Source organism: Dicentrarchus labrax, unplaced genomic scaffold (genome assembly GCF_905237075.1).
Source record: "Dicentrarchus labrax unplaced genomic scaffold, dlabrax2021, whole genome shotgun sequence".
In the NCBI taxonomy this organism is placed as follows: domain Eukaryota; kingdom Metazoa; phylum Chordata; class Actinopteri; family Moronidae; genus Dicentrarchus; species Dicentrarchus labrax.
The window spans coordinates 18,372,465-18,395,982 of NW_026136720.1; the positions used below are offsets into that span (position 1 = coordinate 18,372,465).

Sequence of the window (23,518 nt, forward strand, 5' to 3'; positions counted from 1 at the left end):
AGTGTATAGTATAGTGTGTGTGTAAAAAAAAATTGATTCCATGAAATACTGTGTAGGAAGTGAGGCTCCAGATTGGCACAAGCTGGCAGCAGAGCAACTCTTGGTCTTGCAGCAAGTTCTGGCGAACGTGTACCAATCCTACCTTACACAGCAGTTCGCCATGGGGGGGCTGAACACTTCTAAACTGCGATCCAATTAATTTCATCTCCGCACGCCACACATTTCGACATGCTAGGAGCGTAAGGAGAGGAAGTGGAGGTATGAAGGGGGTGGAGGTGAGCAGCGAGGCAAGTGGGAATAACTGAGAAAGAGGAAGTGGAAGGATGGGCCAGGGTTGGGGAATCTTTGAATTTCCAGTATCTTGCATTCGAGTTTCTGCACAGGGAGAAGAAAATGCAATTACACGTGCCCTCTCAGCCTTTTCAGGCAAGTTCAATTCAATTCAATTCAATTTTATTTGTATAGCGCCAATTCATAACAGAAGTTATCTCAGGACACTTTTCAAATAGAGCAGGTCTAGACCGAACTCTTTAACATTAATTACAGAGACCCAACAGTACCACCATGAGCAAGCACTTGGCGACAAGGGCAAGGAAAAACTGCCTGTTAAAGGCAGAAACCTAGGACAGATCCTCCGGCTCTAGGTGGGTGGTCGTCTGTCTCGACCAGTTGGTGGAGAGAGAGAGAGAGAGAGAGAGAGAGAGAGCGACAGACAGACAGACAGACGCACAGCAACAACAGTATTGGCAATGGCAGTCAAGCAGGACCATGGCAGGAGGCTCCACCAGGATCCACGAGAACCTGCGAGACGAGAAAGCACAAGAACTCCGGGGAAGAAGTGGAGTTAGTAACATGCATTAAAGGGACATGAATGAGTGCAGAAAGAGAGAGGAAGAGAGTAGCTCAGTGCACCATGGGAAATCCCCGATAGTCTAGGCCTATAGCAGCATAACTAAGGGATGGTTCAGGACTCACCTGATCCAGCCCTAACTATAAGCTTTATCAAGAGGAATGTCTTAAGCCTACTCTTGAATGTGGTGAGGGTGTCTGCCTCCCGAACCACAACTGGAAGCTGGTTCCACAGGAGAGGAGCTTGGTAACTGAAGGCTCTGGCTCCTGTTCTACTTTTAGAGACTATAGGAACCACAAGTAGCCCAGCATTCAGAGAACGTAGTGTTCTAGTGGGGTAATAGGGTACTATGAGCTCTTTAAGATATGAAGGGGCCTGACCATGAAGAGCTTTATAGGTGAGGAGGAGTATTTTAAATTCAATTCTACATTTTATAGGGAGCCAATGCAGAGTAGCTAGTACAGGAGAGATGTGATCTCTTTTTCTAGTTCCTGTCAGTACTCGTGCTGCAGCGTTCTGAATTAATTGGAGCGTTTTAATGGACTTATTGGGGCAACCTGATAATAAAGAGTTGCAGTAATCCAGCCTTGAAGTAACAAATGCATGGATTAGTTTTCTGCATCTGTCTGTGATAGTATGTGTCTAATTTTTCTAATATTACGTAAATGAAAGAAGGCAGTCCTAGAGGTCTGCTTTATGTGGGAGTTAAATGACAAATCCTGATCAAAGATAACTCCAAGATTCCTGACAGTGGTGCTAGAGGCCAAGTTAATGCCATCTAGAGTGACTATATCTTTAGACAATGAGTCTCTAAGGTTTTTGGGGCCAAGAACAAGAATTTCGGTTTTTCTGAGTTTAACATCAGAAAATTGCAGGTCATCCAGGATTTTATGTCCTTAAGACATGTTTGTAATTTAGATAATTGATTAATTTCATTGGGTTTGATTGATAGATATAACTGCGTATCATCTGCATAACAGTGAAAGTTAATGGAGTGATTCCTAATAATGTTGCCTAAAGGGAGCATATATAAAGTAAATAGTATTGGTCCAAGTACAGAACCTTGTGGAACTCCATGACTAACTTTAGTATTTATGGAGGATTCATCGTTAACATGTACAAACTGAGAACGATCTGATAAGTATGACTTAAACCAGGTTAGGGCAGTTCCTTTAATGCCAATTTGATGCTCAAGTCTCTGTAAAAGAATATCATGGTCAATGGTGTCAAATGCAGCACTAAGATCTAATAATACAAGTACAGAGACAAGTCCATTGTCAGAAGCAATCAGAAGGTCATTATTAACTTTAACCAGAGCTGTCTCTGTGCTATGATGAACTCTAAATCCTGACTGAAAATCCTCAAATAAACTATTGTTATGTAGAAAGTCACACAACTCTTTGGCGACTACTTTCTCCAGAATCTTAGAGAGGAACGGGAGGTTAGAAATCGGTCTATAGTTGGCTAAAACCCCTGGGTCAAGAGTAGACTTTTTAAGAAGGGGTTTAATTACAGCTACTTTAAAGGACTGTGGTACATATCCTGATAATAAAGAAAGATTAATCATATCCAGTAAAGAAGTGCCAATTAAGGGAACAACTTCTTTAAGCAGCCTAGTTGGGATCGGGTCTAACAGACAGGTTGATGGCTTCGATGAAGAAATGATTGAAGTTAACTGATGAAGATCGATAGCAGAAAAACAGTCTAAATATACATCTAAGTTTACATTGACAGAAGTCCCTGAACTTGGAGAGCCACTGATAACTGTTGATGGCAGTTGGTGATTAATTTTTTTCTAATAGTAATAATTTTATTATAGAAGAAGCTCATGAAGTCATTGCTACTTAAGTTTATGGGGATATGTGGCTCGATAGAGCTGTGACTCTCTGTCAGCCTGGCTACAGTGCTGAAGAGGAACCTAGGGTTGTTCTTATTTTCTTCTATTAGTGCTGAGTAATAGGCTCCTCTGGCATTACGGAGGGCCTTTCTATAAATCTTAAGATCATCTTGCCAATTTGAGCGATATTCTGATAATTTGGAAGAGCGCCATTTCCTTTCAGATTTCCTAGCTATTTGCTTTAACTGGCGGGTTTGGTGGTTATACCAAGGTGCTAGTCTCCTATGTTTTAATAATTTCCTTTTTATAGGAGCGATAGAGTCTAATGTTGATCGTAGTGAGCCTGTAGCACTATCGACAAGATTATCAATTTCAGAGGGACTAAAGTTGTTATAGGACTCTGTTAAATTCAGACATGGCATTGAATTAAACACTGAAGTAATCTCCTCCTTAAATTTAGCTACAGCACTGTCAGATAGACATCTGCTGTAGGAAGTTTTGCCTAATGGCTTATAATCTAATAGTATGAATTCAAAAGTTACTAAATAATGGTCAGATAGGAAAGGATTATGTGGGAAGACTATTAAATGTTCAATATCAATGCCATATGATAAAACAAGGTCAAGAGTGTGATTAAAACAATGAGTTGGTTTATTTACACTCTGACAGAAGCCAATTGAGTCTATTAATGATATAAATGCATTACTAAGGCTGTCATTGTCAACATCCACATGAATATTAAAATCACCTACAATAATTACTTTATCTGATTTAAGGACTAAGCTTGATAGAAACTCTGAAAATTCAGATATAAAATCAGAGTACGGTCCAGGAGCACGGTACACTATAATAAATAGAACTGGCTGCAGTGTTTTCCAGTTTGGGTGAGAAAGACTAAGAACAAGGCTTTCAAATGAATTATAATTTAGTTTAGGTTTAGGGTCCATTAAAACGCTCGAATCATATATAGCTGCTACTCCACCTCCTCGGCCTGTGCCTCGAGGAATGTGAGTATTAATATGACTGGGGGGTGGATTCATTTAGGCTAACATACTCCTCGTGGGACAACCAGGTCTCAGTAAGACAAAGTAAATCAATATCATAATCTGATATTAATTCATTCACTAGAACAGCTTTAGAGGACAGAGACCTGATATTTAACAGCCCACATTTCATTCTCTTATTTTGTGCTACTGAGGAGTTGGTTTTAATTTTTATTAGATTTTTATGTTGAACTCCTCTTGTTTTTATTTCTTTAAATAGTTTAGGTGGTCGGGGACAGACACAGTCTCTATGGGGTTTTGGGTGGGTGACTGTTCTAAAGAAAGAGCAGAGAAGTGTGTAAGACAGCAGCTCTGCTTCCTGGTCCTAACTCTGGACTGTCAGGTTTTAGAGATAAACTTCGCCATATTCCTAGATAAGAGAGCCGCTCCATCCAAAGTGGGATGGATGCCGTCTCTCCTAATCAGACCAGGTTTTCCCCAAAAGGCTTCCAGTTATCAATGAAGCCCACATCGTTTGCTGGACACCACCTCGACAGCCAGCGGTGGAATGACGACATGCGGCTATACATGTCATCACTGGTCACATTGGGCAGGGGTCCGAGAAAACTACGGTGTCCGACATTGTCTTAGCATAGTTACACACCGACTCCACATTAATCTTAGTGACCTCCGATTGGCGTAAACGGGTGTCGTTACCGCCGACGTGGATAACAATCTTACTGTATTTACGTTTATCTTTAGCCAGCAGTTTTAAATTTGATTCAATGTCGCCCGCTCTGGCCCCAGGGATGCATTTGACTATGGCCGCTGGCTTCGCTAACTTCACGTTTCTGACTATGGAGCTGCCAATAACCAGAGTTGGTTCCTCAGCGGGTGTATCGCTGAGTGGGGAAAATGTATTAGAAACGTGAAGCGGTTGGTGGTGACCTGTGGGCTTCGCCGTTCTAGTCTTCCTTCGCTCAGTCACCCAGCCTCCCTGTCTTCCCGGCTGCTCGGGAACTACCGGGGGATCTACAGAGCTAACAGAAGCTACCTTCGGTCGGACCGCACCGGCTACCGGGGGCTGACTAACTATAGCGGCTAAAGATATCTCCGTGGTGCGGTGCCGTTCCTCTAACTCACTAAGCCTCGCCTCCAGCGCAGTAAACAAACTACATTTAATACAGGTACCATTATCTTTAAAGGAGGCAGAGGAATAACTGAACATCTGACACACTGAGCAGGACAGAGGAGAGGGAGAGGGAGAAGCCATAGCTAACTGCTAATGCTAATGAAACTAGAGTGTATGAAAAACTTTGAAAGTAGTGAAAAGTCCCTAAAAGAGGGAGAAACTCCAAGTGTTTAAGTAGAACTAGTCTACGTTTAAATGTTAAGCGGGTAAATAACCGCTGTAACGAGTAAAACTAATTTATATTTAGCGTTCACTGACAGAGCTACAGCACCAAACAGTGTACACAGAGCAGGAAGTAAACCGGAAGTGAGTCAGTACGCTTACCGTAGCACGTACTCTCTGGTCATAGGCAGCACAGCTGAAAAGTCTTTTCAAGTGTGGTGTGTAGACGTGAGGGGGTAGCAGTGGGGTTTGTGCCTTGTGGCGGCCAGCACTCCCATACTCTATGCTAATAGATGCTTGTTCTGCATTCTAACAGGCATTTGGTGGCAAGGCTCTGAGTGGAGAGCAGCAGAGGGTGAGTTCAGAGCATCAGCAATGTAAGGAGGGGCCTGGGGGGGGGGTTCTGTAGCCTTGTGTCTCCAGAGATAGTAGGAATAATGAAAAACTCTGCTGGGACTTCAAAGCAAACGGCTGGTCATTTCCTGTGGTGATGGCTGATATGGGCCTACATGTTCAGGCAACAAGCACGCACACACTTAGTCACACATTCCTGCCAGCCGAACCCCGGCCAATGAACACCACTTCCTTTGATGGTATAGTGGAGCCTAGAAGAAGGAGAAACAAGTCTTTGGACGTGGAATAGATTTGAAAAGCCTTTGTGTGTTGCTGGCAAAACCATCCAAGTGCTTTAGCCACGGCTTTGGGGTCAAGCCTTACGCAATGTGGTTGCAATGCCAGAGACCAGCTGCTGATGTTAACTTTTTTTTAACTTTAATTTTGACGCATTTTTCAAATTTGAAACCAGCAATAGGTCACCAAGAACAACATAACATAGAACAAATAGCTGTCAGACAACAGAGCTTTTCTTGGCAGACGGGTTAACATATTATAGCAGGAAAAGCAGAGGTATAATTAATAAGATTAAAGGGCTACATTTCATTTAGGAGTTCCAGTTCCAGAAATCCTGTTTTGTCCATTGTAGCTCACCGGCATGGCTTACTGATGCACCTTGTTGAGCTTTTGATTTATAGTGTTGTTCTTACGTTCTTCCAGCAGAACTGTTTGTATACTTGTTATCGAGTTAGTGGTGTGTTGCACACATTGTGTACCATTGGTCCACTGAGGTTTCAGTTAACCATTTTTCACTCTAGGCTCTAAAGATGATTATCTGTCTAAACACAAAATCCCCAAAAACAACAAAACACTCAAGTATGCAAAAAGATAGGCAGTTTAGATGTGGCAAATGATGGAGATGTGCATGTCATCTCAGTGTCAATACAGCCCCGACAAGCATCGCAATCTGAGTGGTAATCTATGCGAGGGAGGGAGGGAGGGAAGGCTCCTAGACCGGCACACTGCACAAACATAAACAAACCTGCAGTGGCTATTTCTGGCCAGTCCCGTGTTTTATCATATCATCTAGTTCTGTTATGAAAGCCCGAGTGCCCTGCAGGCTTTTTGCGATTGTATGCGTGTATGTGAGCATGCACCCAGAAGCACATTTCACGTATATCTCTGTGTCTTGTGTGCAAGTGTGTGCAAGTGAACAAAAACGCACATCTGGTTCCATTCAGGATGCCTGGAATTCTTTGCCTGCTTGGCTCAGATTACTTCCTGAGCCCCCATGCTGGCTGCGCAGGAGAGCAGATAAACTATACCGCTCAACACAATGTCTCGCCTATTCAACACGCAACTGGAAGGGTGTAAGTTGACAAGGGCTACAGGTGAAGCTGAGTTTACAGGCGGGCTCTGGGCATAGACGAGCCTCAAGCAGGAGACTCCTGAGCAGCCAGGTATGCTAATTTACTGCTTCTCAACCCACCGCAGACCCCTCCTTGCACAAGTGGGTCCTAAGGGAAGGGCATGTTAAAGGTTCTGCCAGACGGAACAGCACCTCAATATGATCCTAACCTATCCCATTGATATGCGCTGGGGGAAAGCCCCAACAGTAGAGGGTCAGCTCTGTAGAGATCCAGACCAGAGAGACAGAGATACAAGGTCAGCAGACTAAGAACCTTGAGGGCATTGGTTAAGCTGGTTCTGCAGCATAAGCAGGCCTGAACCACGTGAGAGGAGAGCTGGAGCACAGATATATTTATTCTGTTCAAAGTCAGGAATCCAACTGACGTAAACCACTTTTATTATTGTTTTGTTGCAAGAAATCCAATGCGCAGCTATAAAGAACAAGATGATTTCTATTCCAAAATGAAACATCTATACACCTTGGGATCAGTTTGTTCTACACACCAATCTAGCTGTAATTCCTGAACGTCACCTTTCCTTTACATTTCAGAACGCCCTCCTTCCAATTCCCCCACCCTGTTATCTCCCAGGTTTGACAGAGTGATGTCTTCAGCCAAAATCACCTCGTCTCTGGTTCCCCAGGAGATGGAGTGCCGGTGATGTAGACGATTCAATCAGTGAGAAGTGAAAGAGCAGATCACAGACAATACGCCGCGGCCCCATTACCCCCAGTCCTCGGTTACCGCTAGCGACGCTTAGCTCGGGCCCCCACCTAATGGGCCATAATATCATTTTACGCCATGTTCCAGCTCTTTATACTAGCTCCAAACATAACTCTGTCGCCAAGGCACAATAAAAACAGATATATTTCTTTATTACTTCTCACAAAGCATATCACCAGATCTGAGCACCCCTACAAAGGAAACTAATATCTACAGGAACCTGCTCTTTTTCTTGCCTCATTAAGAGCAGACGCACAGTTGTTATTACATTGAGCTGCACTCTGCCAGCCTCACCTCCCCATGCCATTCACTCAGAGTGTAATGGATGTTTTATTATAATCAAATGAATACAATATCTTCACCATAAATAACCCACTGAAAAAGCCATTTTCTCTGCCTTGCAATATGTTTAGATGTCCATCACGCCTCAAGCAACAACGTGCCACATGTTTAATTCAGAGCCAATGCAATTGCCGTGTTTGCGTGCTACTGTATAGGTGGAAGCAGCAACTCGTCTACCCTTTATTCACCTTCACGTCCCCAAGCTGCCCCGTTCCACTCAAACAATAATCACACTCCACACTTTCTTGCATAAAGTCATGAGAGTCTCGGGAAGGTTCATTACTTTGCATGATAGCAGGAAGAGAAAATGTCACCTGGGTACTCTGCTTTTGAGGCCATTCACTTTCTTCATCTCGCAGGGCAAATGCTGTGCTTGTAAATCTTGAGCCAGATGAGCAGAATTTCACTTCAGCGAGGGCAAGTTATTATCCGCAACTAGGGATCATCACCTGCACAGGGTACACAGTGCCATTGTCCTCTAGCCTATATATCATTGGGTCTGACCAGCCGGATCTGACAAGAGATGAGCGAAGACTCGGGCATGAACATGTGTGTGTTTGTGCTAGTGTATGTGTGTGTGGTAAGATGGAGCAGGAGGGGAGTTGGGGAATCCAATCTCTCACACAGAGGAGCAGAGACAGGCGGGCAGATACGCTCCAGGCCCAGAATAACCCCAACAGTATCCATGAATGAAATGACAGGATTACAGGGGTATTAGAAAACCTGCTGAGATGGTTGATAATGCTGTTTATGGTTGGGCGTCACACCGCTTGCAGGGGAAAAGTCCAACTGTTTTACTAATGAAAATATGGACGAGCTCTTCACATAGTCACCAAGCAGAACATTCAAAGCCAGGGGTCTTCCTCTCCATTTACAGTAATGGTTTGACGATGGCAATTTGACGAACATTAACACAAATACTTAAAGATTTATGTCTGTGGTACTATTGTGGTTGAGCCTCTTAAAAAATGAGGACAGTAAACATAAGCCCCGCTATCCTGGTTAAGAATGGGATTATTGTTGTGTCAACAACCCCCATAGATAATAGTAATTACTGCCCTTGTTGCAGCGCCATCAGACTGCAACTTCGCTAGCTGACAGCTTGGTCCTAATTACCAAGAACCACCAATTACTGGCTCCATTTCATTATTTATATTGCTCAGCACACCCAAATAAAAGAGACTTCAGTGACTCTGAACAGTCACATCTCTGGCAGCTGCATAGGAGCATCCAGAGGACCTGCTGAATCATTGTGTCGTAGTTTCTTCTTGACAATATACTAGTTAGCATGCAAACACATCATTGTTAATGCAAAAGTAAGTAAAAACAGCAAAAATAGGAACATGAAGCCAGGGGCTGCCTATATACCCCTTTTGCCTGCCACAGGAAGTAATTTAGCTGCAAAGGAAGTGGGTTGTCATTTCTTCTTTTTTGACTTCCTCTTGCTCTTTATCTGCAAACAAGGCTACAGGATCAAATCTGAGCCCTAGAGCCTTCAACTACTAAAACAGTTAGCATGTTATATGTTATGCATTCATATTTCATCCCACGGTGGGATCTATGTTCGAATTGACTCGTCTGCTGCCAAGTAAAATATGTCTCCAAAAATAAATTAAAAAAACGAACATAAAAACACAATTCTTTATCTGGTGAGGGTATCCAACTATCCGCTAACACACACACCAACTTTCGCAGATGTTTCCCATCACCCTCTGCTGCCAGGCATCTTCCAGTGATGGCTGAGAGGAGGCGAGCGGGGGCTCCGGGTGGGGGTGTGAAATTCTGCTATTCCTGCTTCAGTGAAGTGTGCAGAATCTTGGCAGATCATTGTGGAGATTTGTATGTCTGTGGATTTGATACGAAACTGTTCGAGAGGCTCGTCTGGATTCTGTCTCTCAACGTTCCTCCCCTTAAAGTGGGTCTGGCTGTTTAGCTTATGTTCCCATAAAGCATGACGGCCACATTTCTCAGCCCTCACGGGTGCAGATGGGCAGTTAACTCAGCAGACAGGTCTTATACCATCATATGAAAGATAACCATTACAACGCTTTGTTGCTTCAAAAACGTTTGCCTCTGCGTAAAGAAAAGCCTACAATCCTCAAATAGGGGAACCAAAACAAAAAGCATATGTATCATCTATACAGATTTCTGCAATCATATACCTTGTTTATTAAAAAAAGACTCTTCTCTATTGGTGACTCAGTGCAAATTCAATGAATCACAAAACCTCTTCAAACGGCAGCTCATGCTCAGAAAGCTGTAAAGCACATAAAGCTATCACGTTCCAAAAGGACAAGCAGTCTCCAAAAAAGCGATTAAGTACGTACAAAAGGAATCTACCATCGCGATCCAAAGCGCTTAGCATTTAGATGACAGTTGCGCAGGGCAGGCCTTGTTTGCAGGGGCTGGAGTGGAGCAGTATATGTGGCCCGGAGGCCGGATCTGTTCCAACTGTGCCCTGGCAAGAAAATGTTCGGCCCAGTCAGCCTCGACAGCCTGGATATTCACAGGGGGCGATGGAAAACTGGAGGGCTGCAGTACCACGTGGAGTTGGGGGAGCTTGGAGTAGGAGGGGAAGGGGTGATGAGTCAGGAACAAGGTGTTATATATTATTTTGGTACCACAAGGACATGGCATTTGCTGTGTTTGATGAGCACAACCAAACCTGGGCTGGTGATGAGGGCCTGTGTTGGCCTGCGGTGATCAAGTTTATCAGCTGGCAGGTATGTCTGGTGGGAGCTAGCAGAATTTTTAACCACTTTTGCACATTCTGAAGGTGCTAGTTTATGCGGGCACTGCAATACCTGGCTTTGGTGATTATGAATTTTTAAAGCCTGAAATTGAATTTTACATACATCACCGCAGATAAATCTAAACAGAAGTGTTCTTCTATGGTTCATGAGAAAAAAATAATAAACACAGAATGGCCGGGAGGTTTTTTAATGTGTGCATTTTTTTCCATTATGACCTTACCATTGCAATGGGCTTTAGATTACATGACACATTATCATTTGACAAACCATTGTGATGATTTCAGAGTTTCCATAGATCACAGGCATTAAAGTTGGGATCATCACTTTGATTTAGTGTGACAAATGAATTATTCACTCTCATCTCTGGGGATGCATAGTTAAACTCTGACTCATTTTGAATATCATAGAAAGGACTTTTGATGTTGGACAGCTTTCTCCTCACTTGATTAACCTGAACCAACTTCAAAAGTGCTACAGTTAGGGTATTGCTATCAGCAAAATTCCAAACAAATGTGGAGCCTTGTTCAAAAACAATATTCTGTATAGGCTTCCTCTTTGAAATATTGTGTCAAAGGTATTACTATCCATTAAATGGTCTTGTTTACCTATTTTTTTTCTAAAACCATGAAAGAAACACATTTGAAAAAGTAAACTAAACAAGTATTTCATGCAAGAATAAGAGTGTGCAGCTCTATAGTTGACTTCACAGATTCATGTTGAAAGCATCTAAAAGTAACACAGCTAATAAAAAGGTCAGTGTCACACAAAGGAAAAGAAAACTATAGGTTCTCTCTCTCACCACTGCAAAGAAGGACAACTAAAACCAAGAGATTTGTTTGCTTTTGTGCATCCTAATTCATTCATCCCCAAGCACCTATTTGCTCCAGGGTTGTGCCAAGGCAAATCCTCATGGGAGAAATGATTGACACCTCCTAATCCTCATGGATACCAAAAAGCATGTCATTACCATGACATTTACACCATCTTCCACGGAGTCAGATGAAGCGTGGGAACAACAAAGGTATAACAACAGTGAACAAAACTCCAAAAATACGAAGTGTGAATTTTTAATGTGCTGTGTTTTGGGTCTAAAGTGAAACTAAGTACTCGAGGAAGAAAACCAACTCTCTGCCTAATTTCTATTCATTCAGCACAGCCAGAACAACCACCTGGGGTAGCCTACATTTCAAATGAGCCATATTTTGTTTATCTTTAACACCAGCGGGCAGGCTGGCAGGCATGCAGTACTGGAGGAAATGTGATCGAAAGTGGAGCACAAGAGTTATGACCTAAGCAAACAGCTGATTATGGAGAAGATGAGTGAGAAAAGGATTTGTCTGTCAAGCTAAGCCCTCCACAGATGGACGAGTGTAGCACACTAAGAAACCAGCAAGTCCTGAGGCTTTGTGGCAGCTTTTGGTTTTAAACTGTGCCACAAAAACAGTTTAGGAGGAAGTGATTAAAAGTGGGTGAACCCAAATACAGTATCATGTGCAATTACATATTACTATTCCTCACCTTTCATTCATCTCATTGACCGAGTGGATCATGGCAACTGTAGTCTTTCCACTCTTGCGTGATGTATGGACAGAAGAAGCGTTTACAGCTGCCTATATAAAACTATTATAGCGGCAGTTAATTGCTTGGGATCTTCATTTAATGAGCACCAGAGCAAATTTAATTACTTGCCATCTTTAATAAACAAGCGTAGGAACCTACTGGGGTGCGAATAAAGTTTTGACACAATACAACTTAGCTTAACTTGTAGGCCAAGACTTGACTTATAATTGGACCTTTGTTTCCTGACACACAAACAGTGTTGACTGGGCAGCAATGTTCCACTTCTATGAGCACAATAACAAAAAGTGTTTTCATTGGTGTATTGTGGCACTTGGGGGCTGACCCTTGCCTGTGAAACTCCCAGGTGAGATGGTCAACTATCTGCTGGGTAGCAAAGGTACTGCCTCCCTCCCTACTCTCTGCTCTGTACACCCTATCTGCTCAGTCCTTTCCCTAGAGCTCACTATCGCCCCGCTACCTCCACTCTTGTGCTGACAGCTAAACAATGGGAGCCAGGACTGCCTTAACGAGTAGAAAGTTGAGGCTCAACTAATTAGAGGCACCCCACCCCACCCCCACCCCTCCCATGCCATTGCTTCCAACCCCTCCTGTTAACTCAGAACAGTGTGATACAGCTTGGCCAGGGCTGGGACTATTGGGCCCATTGTGAAAGAAATAGGGGCTGGAAGTTGTTTTTCTTCTGGCTGCCGGCCAATGGGGGACCGTAGTAATTGCCCGAATCCCACTGTGGCAAGTGAAGAGAAAGAGTGTGAGGGTGGCACAAGCCAAGGAAAGTGAGAAAATGCTGGGACCAAGTGTGGGAATGAAAGTCTAGCAATTAAAAAAAAATACAGAGAAAGAATAGACAGATAGAGGCTTGCGGCACACAAGATAAATGTTTATAAGAAGAAACATGGAATGACATGTAGGACAAGTGATTCAGAAAAAAGTCAGAGCCTGTGGGCTCTTCGCTGTGTGAAAATAATACCAAAAGAAAGAAAACTGGACAAAGTACTGGGAGTGTAAGTGAAAATAAAATGACCTCGGGTGCTACTCACTAGGGAGAGGCAGACAGGGGTGCAGTGAGCGTCTTGGCTGTAGGAGTTGAACAGAGCAGGGTGCAGAGGCGGCTGCACAGTGGGCCCTCACTGGACACTTCAATCACAGGCAGCCAGAGCCCCGGGCAAACTTGGCCAATTAGCCGCACACTGTCGCTGACCCCCAGCTTCATTAAGGGCCCGGGCTCTGGATAAGGGGAAAGAGGAGGGAGGGAGCAGATGAGAGGATTAGAGAGAGCGAGAGCGAGAGAGAGAGAGAGAGAAAACCATCAGCACTGGTCAGGTTTGAGAAGACACACACATGCATTTGCACGGACACACGGGCTAGAGGTGAAGCTCAAGGTTACAGATAAACACAATCAACTGTGATAGCACCCTATACCACACATGTACACACTCGCCGTATTACACTCCCACCTCCCTGTGGGTTTACACCCGCAGCAAAGGTGGTGGTGAAGGGGTTAGAGCCATGGAGGCCAGAGGGCATAGCTGCCCCCTCTTTCCCACACCGCTGCACTGACAGCAACAGGTGTGGTGGCCAGTAGACATGCAATTACTAGGCTGAGAATCTGCTCTTTGTGACAGAGACAACGGCAGATCAGAGGGAAAATCGGAGCTAGAGGGGGAGAGGAGAGCAGCAAAGTGGGAGGCGAGGTGAGAGTTGGGGAGGAAGAGAGAAAGATACAGACTACCAAAACTCCCTGGAGGGGAGAAAGAGAGAGAGGCAGAGAGATTTCGGCTCTTTTCATTGCAAATCCCTCGTCGGCAGAGCGCAGGCGTGTAGAGTGTGAAAAAAAAGATAAAAAACCAACACATACAATAGCTATGACACACCTGTTGTACTGCAGTAGAAATACAAATTTACACGCTTTGGTGGTCTGCAGAGACCTCACATACATATGTGCACAACAATGAGACAAAGGAGGGAATAAACTGACAACATCCCATTCTAATTCAGATTGGGTGGGGCTGTTTGAGGTGCTTTGGGACAGGTTGCGCTCAATGAGCCCTGACAGCAAGACTGTTTTGTGTGTGTGTGTGTGTGTGTGTGTGTGTGTGTGTGTGTGTGTGTGTGTGTGTGTGTTTGTCTGCATTACAAGTGTGTATATCCATGTGGGACCTCTGCTTGCATCAGCCTTGTGATGGAAGCCTCAGCGGTGCTCCAGGGTGGGGGGAAGCGGCTTCATACTCGCTCGCCTTCATTTTCTCTGCTCTCCCTCTCCGATTACGGGCGTTCGATCAGGCTAAAGTAATGTTTGTGCGCTTTGCCGCCAGTGTAGCAATAACTGCTGTCAGAAACCTTGCATGCTTGGGTGGAGAGGAGATACTGGCCCTTTATTTAAAACAAGCCAAGGATAAAAGATCAATGGCCCAATTCAGGCCATGAATTGGAGGGAAAAGTTCACAAATATAGCGGGAGATCATGAGACCGAGATATGTGTGGATAGGGGGGAGCCGAGAGCGAGGGGGCATCTAGCTCATCTGGGTGCTAGTGGCTTATTGATCGGTGGAGACACACAGCTCCGAGCCATTCATCACAGGCCACTCAGGCCCTTAGATAACTCCTATGATAGTGCCCTGCTGCTGAGCAGCTGCAACTGGCCACATCCATTATCCTTCAAAGTAAGCCCCCTAGCCTGGGAACAGGCATGGTGGGGCTGCTGGGTGACAGGCTGGAGGGGAGGGCTGGAATGGAAATGGAAAAGACCAGCCTGTGGTTAGGAGCCTGTGGCTGAGGCTAGTGTATACAAAGGCAAGAGCTGGGGTTGAAGGGCCAGGGTTTTATGAAAAATTGTGCTCTGACAGCCAGAACAGAGATGAGAAACTGTCTGTTTGCACTAGTTGGATGAAAAAAAAAAATGCGACGGCACCATTGTTTCCATTTCTCGGCCAAACAGTATTAGCAAAGCTGTTTTATAGCAGATAGCACACAAACCATTCTAGCGACAGGCAGCTCTGAAAAGTGCTGAGTGGCTTTGTATTGTGTGTGTGTGTGTGTGTGTGTGTGTGTGTGTGTGTGTGTGTGTGTGTGTGTGTGTGTGTGTGTGTGTGTGTGTGTGTGTAAAGAGAAGTCCCAGACTGGGCAGGTGGGGATCAGCCATAATGAGCCATACAGGGAGAGAAAAGAGGGAGGGGGGTCGAAGAGAGGGCAAAAAAAAAAGAAGGGAGGAGGCCAAAGAGCGACAGAGAAAGACAGAGTGAGAGTGATGGAGACGGGCTCAGAGCCAGAGACAAGGCCCCAAAAGAGCAATTACAGGAGCTCCAGAGAAGGTGTGGGCCCAGCCCCCAGGCATAGTTTCACACAGCACAAAGCCCTGCCAGACATGTATTCACAAGCACATACACATATACATACACACACAAGCCTTAATGGAACAAAAACTTCTAATGAGGAGAAGAAATAAGAGACGACCACGAGTGAATGTCAAAACGGGAAGGAAGCAAGTATGAGGTAGTTGTTTTTAAACTGGGGTCATCTCAACCTCAAACCTCAAATCACCATGCTATACTCCCCCACGTTTTCACTGCAACATTCTGTTCTGGTCGAAACCTGTTCGCTTAACAGCATGGCCCGAAACAAAAGCTAATACTCCAGGGCTGAGGTCAGTGTGAACAAAACTTTCAAGTCGATTGTGCTCCGTGTGGTGAGTGCTAAACAACACTGAAAAGTCTGGACAGCCTCACTACATGGTGCCTGTCATGAATACGAGTCCGAAATGGTTTCTGAAGGCAACCCCCCCCACCGCCACCCCCACCCCCCTCCACCCCCCAACCTCACCATCACCACCACCTCCACCTCCATCTCCACCTCCACCATTTAAAGGAGAACGACAGGCTGGAAAGAGCAAGCAAGAATGATGGGAGAAAAAGAAAGATGTGCAAACAGATAAGGGGGAGGGGAAATTAAATTAAGAGAAAAGTTCTCGTGCACCGGTATGCACCATTGATTTCCTATTCTCTTGGAAACATTTAATGAGCTTAAATAGGAGCCTCGTTTGACACTGCCATAGTGACTCTGAGGAGCCTCCCAGTGAGAGGAAATCGTTCAGCGGCTGTGACGGCTACCAGAGGGGGTTAGGAGAAGAGAAGGTAGAGGGGGAGCAGGAGGAGGAGGAGGATGGATGGGGAAGTGAAGGTTTTAATGCCAAAGCAAAAGACGTGTGCAACACAGATGTTGGATTATGCCGGGGAAATGGTCCATGGATAGCATTACTTGCCTCGTTCTCAGTGAGGAGAAATGGAGAAAAAAAATGAAGGATGAAGGAGATTACGGGAAAAGAAGCAGACTGTGGAGGAAGCTAGAGGTGCCGTACATTCAACCAGGCTGCCTAGTTATGTAGGTGCTTACCACTCCCAACAGGCACTCATTATAACCCAACAATGTCCAAGCTGATTGACAGCTACTGCTCTTCTGCAGCGTTTCACCTCATTACTTCTTGGATGACCTCTCTATGAGGCGTTCAACAGATGCCTATTGCTCGGCGGCCATCTTGTTTTTCTACCCTCCCTGCTCTCTTTTCTCCCTCCATCGGCAGGAAAACTATTGTCACTTCAGAGAGCAAAGTCCAGAGGCGCTTCACTGCTCTCTGCCGCTGATGAGGGCCCCACTGGGAACCATCGGCATCCGCTTTATGAAGCCGTCTGGCAGACTGAATGGACTCAGCGTCCTGCCACCTTTTGCAGGCAATCGTGATAATAAGAGTGTGGAGTCAGGCATGGCTGTACACTGGCACCACAGGGGGGCTTCCCCTCACCGACTGCTGCGTGCGGTGGTGTGTGTGGTGGTGTATATGTGAGAGTGTTCCGGACTGGAAAACTGATTTAATTGAATTTACTCATAGTGCAGTTTTTAACAACAACAACAACAATCCAAACTAAATAAACTGAGAATAGCTAAACAACTAATGACGAGACAGAACTTAGACCAACAAAGAGCCTTACAGTACTGCACATAAGTCCAGTCATACTGTAAATAAACCAACATATCAGAATTTCCTTATTTCTTTATGACCTATTAGATTTGCAGCATTTCTGTCTCTTATCCCCCGTAACATGCATCTGTTTTGGATTTTTAACTTCTCAGACAAACTCTAGCTGAGGATATCCCTTTAGTCTTGGGGCACTTGCAGTAGATTTTAGGAGATATAGTCCAGTGTTAGAATTTATGTCTGCATTAACGCAAAGAGACACTGTACTGGTGTATTAGTGCTGGGTACAAAACGACCAGCAGGTAATGAGTCTTGAGTGTCTAGATGCGTTCGTGTATGTAAACATGGTAAAGCATACAGGATGTGCACGTGTAAGGGGTTAAGCGTAGATATTTCAGGTCCCTGTGTATGCTTTTAACTCAGTCAAACATGTTTTCTGGTTTAGAGCTGCTTTGACATTCCACCACTGTCTGTTTCTTATATAAGCAGGTCAGACAGGAGTTCTTCAGTTCTTGACCCCAGTCCCCCCCCCCCAACTTTGGCTCAGCTGCTGGGAGAGCGGCTGGCTTGTACCACCTTTGAATATCTATCCAGACAGATGCATAGTAAGCAGTGCTGCAGCCAGTGTGGATGTTTGGCACAACTGGAAGCAGTGCTGAGGCCGTGTTTCGTTGGGCTTTCATGTGTGACTTGCAGCAAAAGTTGTGCTGAAGGAGTTTTTTTTTTTTTTTTTTATGAAAATGAATCTTGGGCTAACACAATCACGTGATCCTCTGGTGATTAATTACGGTGAAAGAAAAACAGCCCACATGAGAGTGCCCTTTTCCTTCTGTACGGTTCTAGCAGAAACACATGGGCGTGCACTCCCACACACACACACACATACCAAGTATAGGAACTGGAAGTGACTAACAGCAGCTTGAGGACAACAACTTGGGAGAGGCACAGTGTTGAAGTGTCCTATACTGCTTTCTCCAGTGTCCCCACCTGTCATTTCAAACACTCTTCCTCAATATAGTGCCAGCAAGAAACAATTTTTCACCGGAAACTGTCTTAGCACTCGTAGAAATCTATAGGCCATCATCTATACGACACTATGGAACATTCTCTAAATCATTTACACTGGCCTATATATAGCCTGTGGAGAAAAGGTCATTATTGAAACAGAAAGCTATATTTCATAATTGCACTACCGCGCTTCCATCCCCACACTGAAATTGGCTCTCCAGAATATATTCTCTCTTACTCTTTTCCATCTCTCTTTATCTCCCTCTCTTGTCTGTTAGAGAGGGCGATTTTGACAGGCTGACTGTCTCTCCTGGTGCAATAACCACTCTCCATTTGTATCTGAGGAGGGTGCATTAACGAGACAGCGTAATCAGCCTGCACAGAAAACGCAGCAAGCCTCACCAACCAACTGCTTTTTACCACTCTTTGCTGTAACATCTCGCCATTAGGCTACAATTAGCACAGCTCACTCTGGGGAAAAATAACCCCTCAAAGACCTTTAGACAGAAAAGCGGATGTGAGGAACATGGAACCTTGCGCCAAAGTCCATCGTTGCACCACATACTGAGGAGAAGTAATCTTATTTGATCACACTTGATGGTGAAGGCAATAGGACTTCCAAGTACAAGATAAAATAAAATAAAAAACACCTTATAATGCCATGGGACAGTGCCAGAATTCAACCTGATACCATTGACATGTTACAGAAGATGGTTTACGGGTAAGGACTCTGACGGGAAACGCTTATCGCCAGACACTTCAGACAGTGCATAATTCAGCTAAAAAAGCAGCAGGCAAAAAGGAGAAAAAACATCCGAAAGCGCTGCCTTATCATAAGTGTATGCACTTTCCAAAACAGGGAGGTGAGTTTTGTTGAAGTACCCCTGTGGTGAAGGTGCACTTCAGGTGAATGTGTTCATCCAGCTAAGGATGCAGTCGCACAAGCCTTCAAAAGTTAAGTTCAACATGCACAAACACATTCCCACCCTCGGGGCTTTGGAACAATAAAGAGAAATGCGTGTCCCTGTGGTCATTTGTGGCATGCTGGCAGTGGGCAGACACAGATAAGAGTTTGGATCGGTGGAGGCTGACACGCTGTGATTATCTCCCGCTGCTGGAATTGACCGTCCATCAATCCAGACGGCCAAGAGGACCGGAGCCGGCAGACTCAATTGTTGCCTGAGACGAGATTTTTATGATTCAATGACCTCGAAAAAATGAGAAAAATGTGTCAAGTGTTTAAAATGTGTTGTTGTACTAGCCAGTCGTACATTGTGATTCAGATTAACAAATATTCATGAAGAGATGGAAAAGTGCTGCGGTCTTAGAGGTACAATCACTAGCACATATGTTCTCACACTAAGTCTTAACACACACACAAACACTCAGAGACTACCACCTGACTTTCCAGGGCTCCCTCTCAAGTCCCAGTCTGCCTTCCTGGCTCTCTCACCACCTTCCCCCTCACCTCATGCTGCATGTCCTGGACCAGAAACAGTCCATATACCGGCGTGAGCCACAGGAGAGATGGAGGAAAGAGGCAGTGGAAAGGAAGGAGTGAGGAAAGAGAGAGGGAGAGAAAGAGAGTGTGTGTCAAGAAGCACATTCTTTCTGCTGAGCGCCATCTGGAAGTGGAAAGGTAGATAAACAATGACGTGAGCCGCATCCCATCTCCTTTCTAAAGCCTGAACAGACCCACACTCGCCACAATGCATGAGCGCCATCGCCACCGATCCTGTGCAGCGCGCCAAGCATTGTCAGGGATTGGGTCTTATCAATCGTTGGCCAGATACTGAGCAGAAGCGTGAGGCAAACAAAGGGAAGGGGAGAGAACAAAAATGGAGGAGAACTGCAAGCGACAATGAGAAACACAAATGAGATGATGGCTGGGAGCCACCCGTCCACGAGGCCCAGACTGACTCTATTTAATCTGGTCAAGTCTGCCTCAAAATCAAAGCAATCTCCTCTAGTGAGCTGACAGAGGAAGGAATGAGACAGCCAATCCCACCCAAAAGGAAGTTGCTGTAGAAATGAATGAGGGGACGTGGGGCTATGCAGCATTGTGCTAGGCATGCAGACTATTACGGCTGGGGAACTCTGCTTTATTTTAAAAAGTCTATTTGCATTCACTCAGCTTGCAAGAGGAGCTTGGGGGCAACGTTAGCTGCTGCTCCTGCTGCTTTTGAATTCCTCACCATCTTTTTCAGACCCTTCTGGCATGCAATATATCACAGTAGTAGTAGAAATATTTATTATCCCTTATGGGGAAATTGTCCTTGTAGTAAGTCAGAGATAATAACAAAAACAATATCCATACAATACAAAAAGCACAGAAGTTGAAGACTGATGAAGATCAACAGCTGGAGTAACAGCCGGAGGGATGCTCCCTAAGGATCCTACATCCCTTGGGGCCACCCTGTCCTGAAAGAGTGTTTAGCTAGACCTGAGTAAGACTAGAGTGAGACATGGGAAAGGACACAGTAGGGATGACACAAAGGAGGTGGGCCAAAATGAAAAGATTTTGACAGCTATCCCTCGGGCTGCAAAGAGGAGCTGCACCTGTATTCACCTCGGCTCTGCTCAGTTTAGTTTCCGTCTCTTCAGACTCCCCGCCCACTCAAACACACACACAGCAGACTCTTCAGCTCTGTTGGCACTGGCGGAACAACAGGAGGGAGGGATCAGGTGGCTGGGGCAAGCAGACGGAAAGAGAAGGGTTGGGGAGGGGGTTGACAAATGAGTCTCGTCAGGTAACGTTCACAGATGTGAAAGGATGGAGGGGAAGAGGAGGGAGAAGATAGGTTAAGGGAGGGGAGGGTGTCTGTCAGCTCATATTGGTTCATCAGCGAAAATCTCCTGCCCTGATTAGAAACCACTGCAGTCGGGAGAGGGGACGACAGAGACACTCTGAAGGAGGAGGCATTTAGAGTGGGTCTGTTGCCGAGGACCGCTTACTGATTCCTACTGAGACGACAACGAAACATAGCCTCCATCTTTCTGCCTGGGATGCTTCTTACTACGACGGCTCTGATCAAACAGAGCAGGGGGGACAAGGCAGAGGAAGATGCCTGGAAGCATTGAAGGGCCTGGAAATTTGGGTCAGACACATGACATATTAATACAATGACTGAGGGAAAGTGAGAAGACAGGAAAGGAAAGGAAATGAAAGAGGAGGACTGAAAGGGAGCCAAAATATCCTCAGCGAGAGGGTTTGTGTTTCAACATGCCCCAGCATGCAGAGGGAAACAGGAGCTTCTGTCAGTATCAGAAAATAAAAAGAACATAATCACTTTAAAGTGATTTTGGCCGAAGTGAATGCATGATCCTTCAGCTGTATTCAGACCTTGATAAATGCCCACTGTCTAGGCTGTTATTAAACACCAGAGAGACTGGTGGGTCCCTGTGCCAGGCGAAACTAATTAAAGCCAGGCAGATGTGTCTGGACAGTGGTGTACCACACACACACACTCACAATGTTACACACTTGTATGCAAGCGTACACACATCCAACCTCTTAATGGGCTGTTAACCATGTCCACGATGCAATCAGTGCCAGCTGATGAGCCGTCACTGTGCTAACTAGACCAGGTGAACACAAAACAACAGCAACTCAGCTTCAATTTCTAACTTTGGTGTGCGTGACTTCGGAAACTTTTTGTCAGCCAGCGGTGGCCAGAGACAGCGAAAAACGTCTTCCCCCCTGGTGCCTTATTATCCTCGGCAAAGCCAGGCAACACGTTTCTTTTCTGTATTCCCTACCTTCTCTGCTGCAGGTGATGATGAGAGTTAGAGCTAACAGCAACCAATTAATCTTTCATGGTGCACGTGTTCTTGCTTTTGTTAGTTCTGTTTCGTGAAATTGTATGAGACTGCAGCTGTACAATAGAGGGCTGGTGACACTTTCATCCTCCTCCTCCTCCTCCTCTCCACTTTTCATTCTCATACTTTGTGAGCAAACAGCTGGGATTTTTTTTTTTTTTTTTTGCAAAAGCTATCATTACGGCAGCCTACAGGCATGAGAGCTGCACTCCAAATCACTGATGGAAGCCCGGCTAGCAGAGTCAGAGCTAGAGATGAGATTGCATTGGGGATACGAGTACAGGGGGAGGGATGATGATGGCTATTAGATGATAAACACACAGAACCACGAGTCCATGCACACACACACACACACACACACACACACACACACACACACACACACACACACACAAAATAGAGAAGCACATGACATGACACAATACAAGCATCCGTGTTTTCTCTTCATTTAGGCTGTGGGACTCATCATGTAATCACACCGATCTTAGGTCACATATACACACACCAGCGGCTCTCTCACAGACTCTCAAAGACCTATACACACAGTAGTGACTAATCACCCATCTGGAGCAGCCATTCCCAGGTCTGGATGACAAAGCGCCCATGCCCACAAATATAGGCTAATGCCCTTCTCAACGAAGGGCTTATGCTGCATTATAGTCAAAGAGACAGGTCTAGAGAGAGAGAGGGAAATAGAGAGAAAGAGGGGTTGTGGCTTATGACCTGGCTCAGACAAGCATGGACAGGGGAGGAAGCAAGTGACATCACAGATAAGGGTGATGTACTTAGGCTAGCTGCTAGTGGCTACATGGAGCTGACAAGCATGTACGTGCACTTGATTTCAATAGCAGTTCCCCGAGTCAAGGGCATGGAGAGGGCAGAGCCAAAACAGTAGGAAAAGCCATTTCAATGTGACTAGGCTAGTTTGTGAAGTGAAAAATCTGGTGTGGCTTACCCAGAGGGCTTTGCTGAAACCCTCTTGTCACTAAATACTAGCGTGTTAGCAGTGGCAGGTGCTAGCCATCCCCTCTCAGAGCAGTCCATGGGGTAAGGCTTATCCTCCAAATGCCACAACCACTGTGGAAAACTGTTTCCTAGCAGAAGCTGGTGCCTGGCTGGCATGATCCAGGTAAGTCTCCAAGTTGTGAGAGGGGCCTGATGCAACCAAAGCCAGGTTCAGAATGTGGGATAAGGTTGGATCAGAGCCAGGAGCCATTAGCAAGCAGTGTGTCTGACACAACGGGCGAAACACGACATTTTCAAAGGCGTAGAAGGACTTGAGCGGAGCTGTGGTGAAGAGTGCTAGGCAGCTGTTTCATTCAGGCCCTCTGATAACAACCCCTTGTCCAGATTGGCTTCTGCAAACAGGGCATGGGACTACAAGGCAGCACGAATACAAATCACATCTTCGATAGTCTACACTGAGCTAAGCAAAAACTAGTGTACTGGCATTCTCTCATTCATTTCTTGGCTGATCAAGCCTCTTGCGGTGAGCTCAATGTGAGCTGCTGTAAAGAATTTTAATGTACTGGCTTGCATTTAGATTAATGTGCATCCTTA

At 45.2% G+C, this 23,518-nt stretch overlaps 1 protein-coding gene across 4 annotated transcripts in view; it reads right to left on the bottom strand.

The window, feature by feature from the left end:
* The window catches only part of plxnb2b (plexin b2b), a 128,517-nt gene that overhangs the window by 91,018 nt on the left and 13,981 nt on the right, over positions 1-23,518 (bottom strand). Inside the window, exon 2 of one of the 4 annotated variants that reach the window (XM_051381420.1) lies at positions 13,203-13,389. The exons of 2 other annotated variants lie outside the window; for them this stretch is intronic. The gene's annotated coding sequence lies outside the window, so the exon portion shown is untranslated. Of the gene's footprint in view, positions 1-13,186; positions 13,390-23,518 lie in introns of all 4 variants that reach the window. One more of the 4 variants, XM_051381421.1, reaches the window with a different exon arrangement.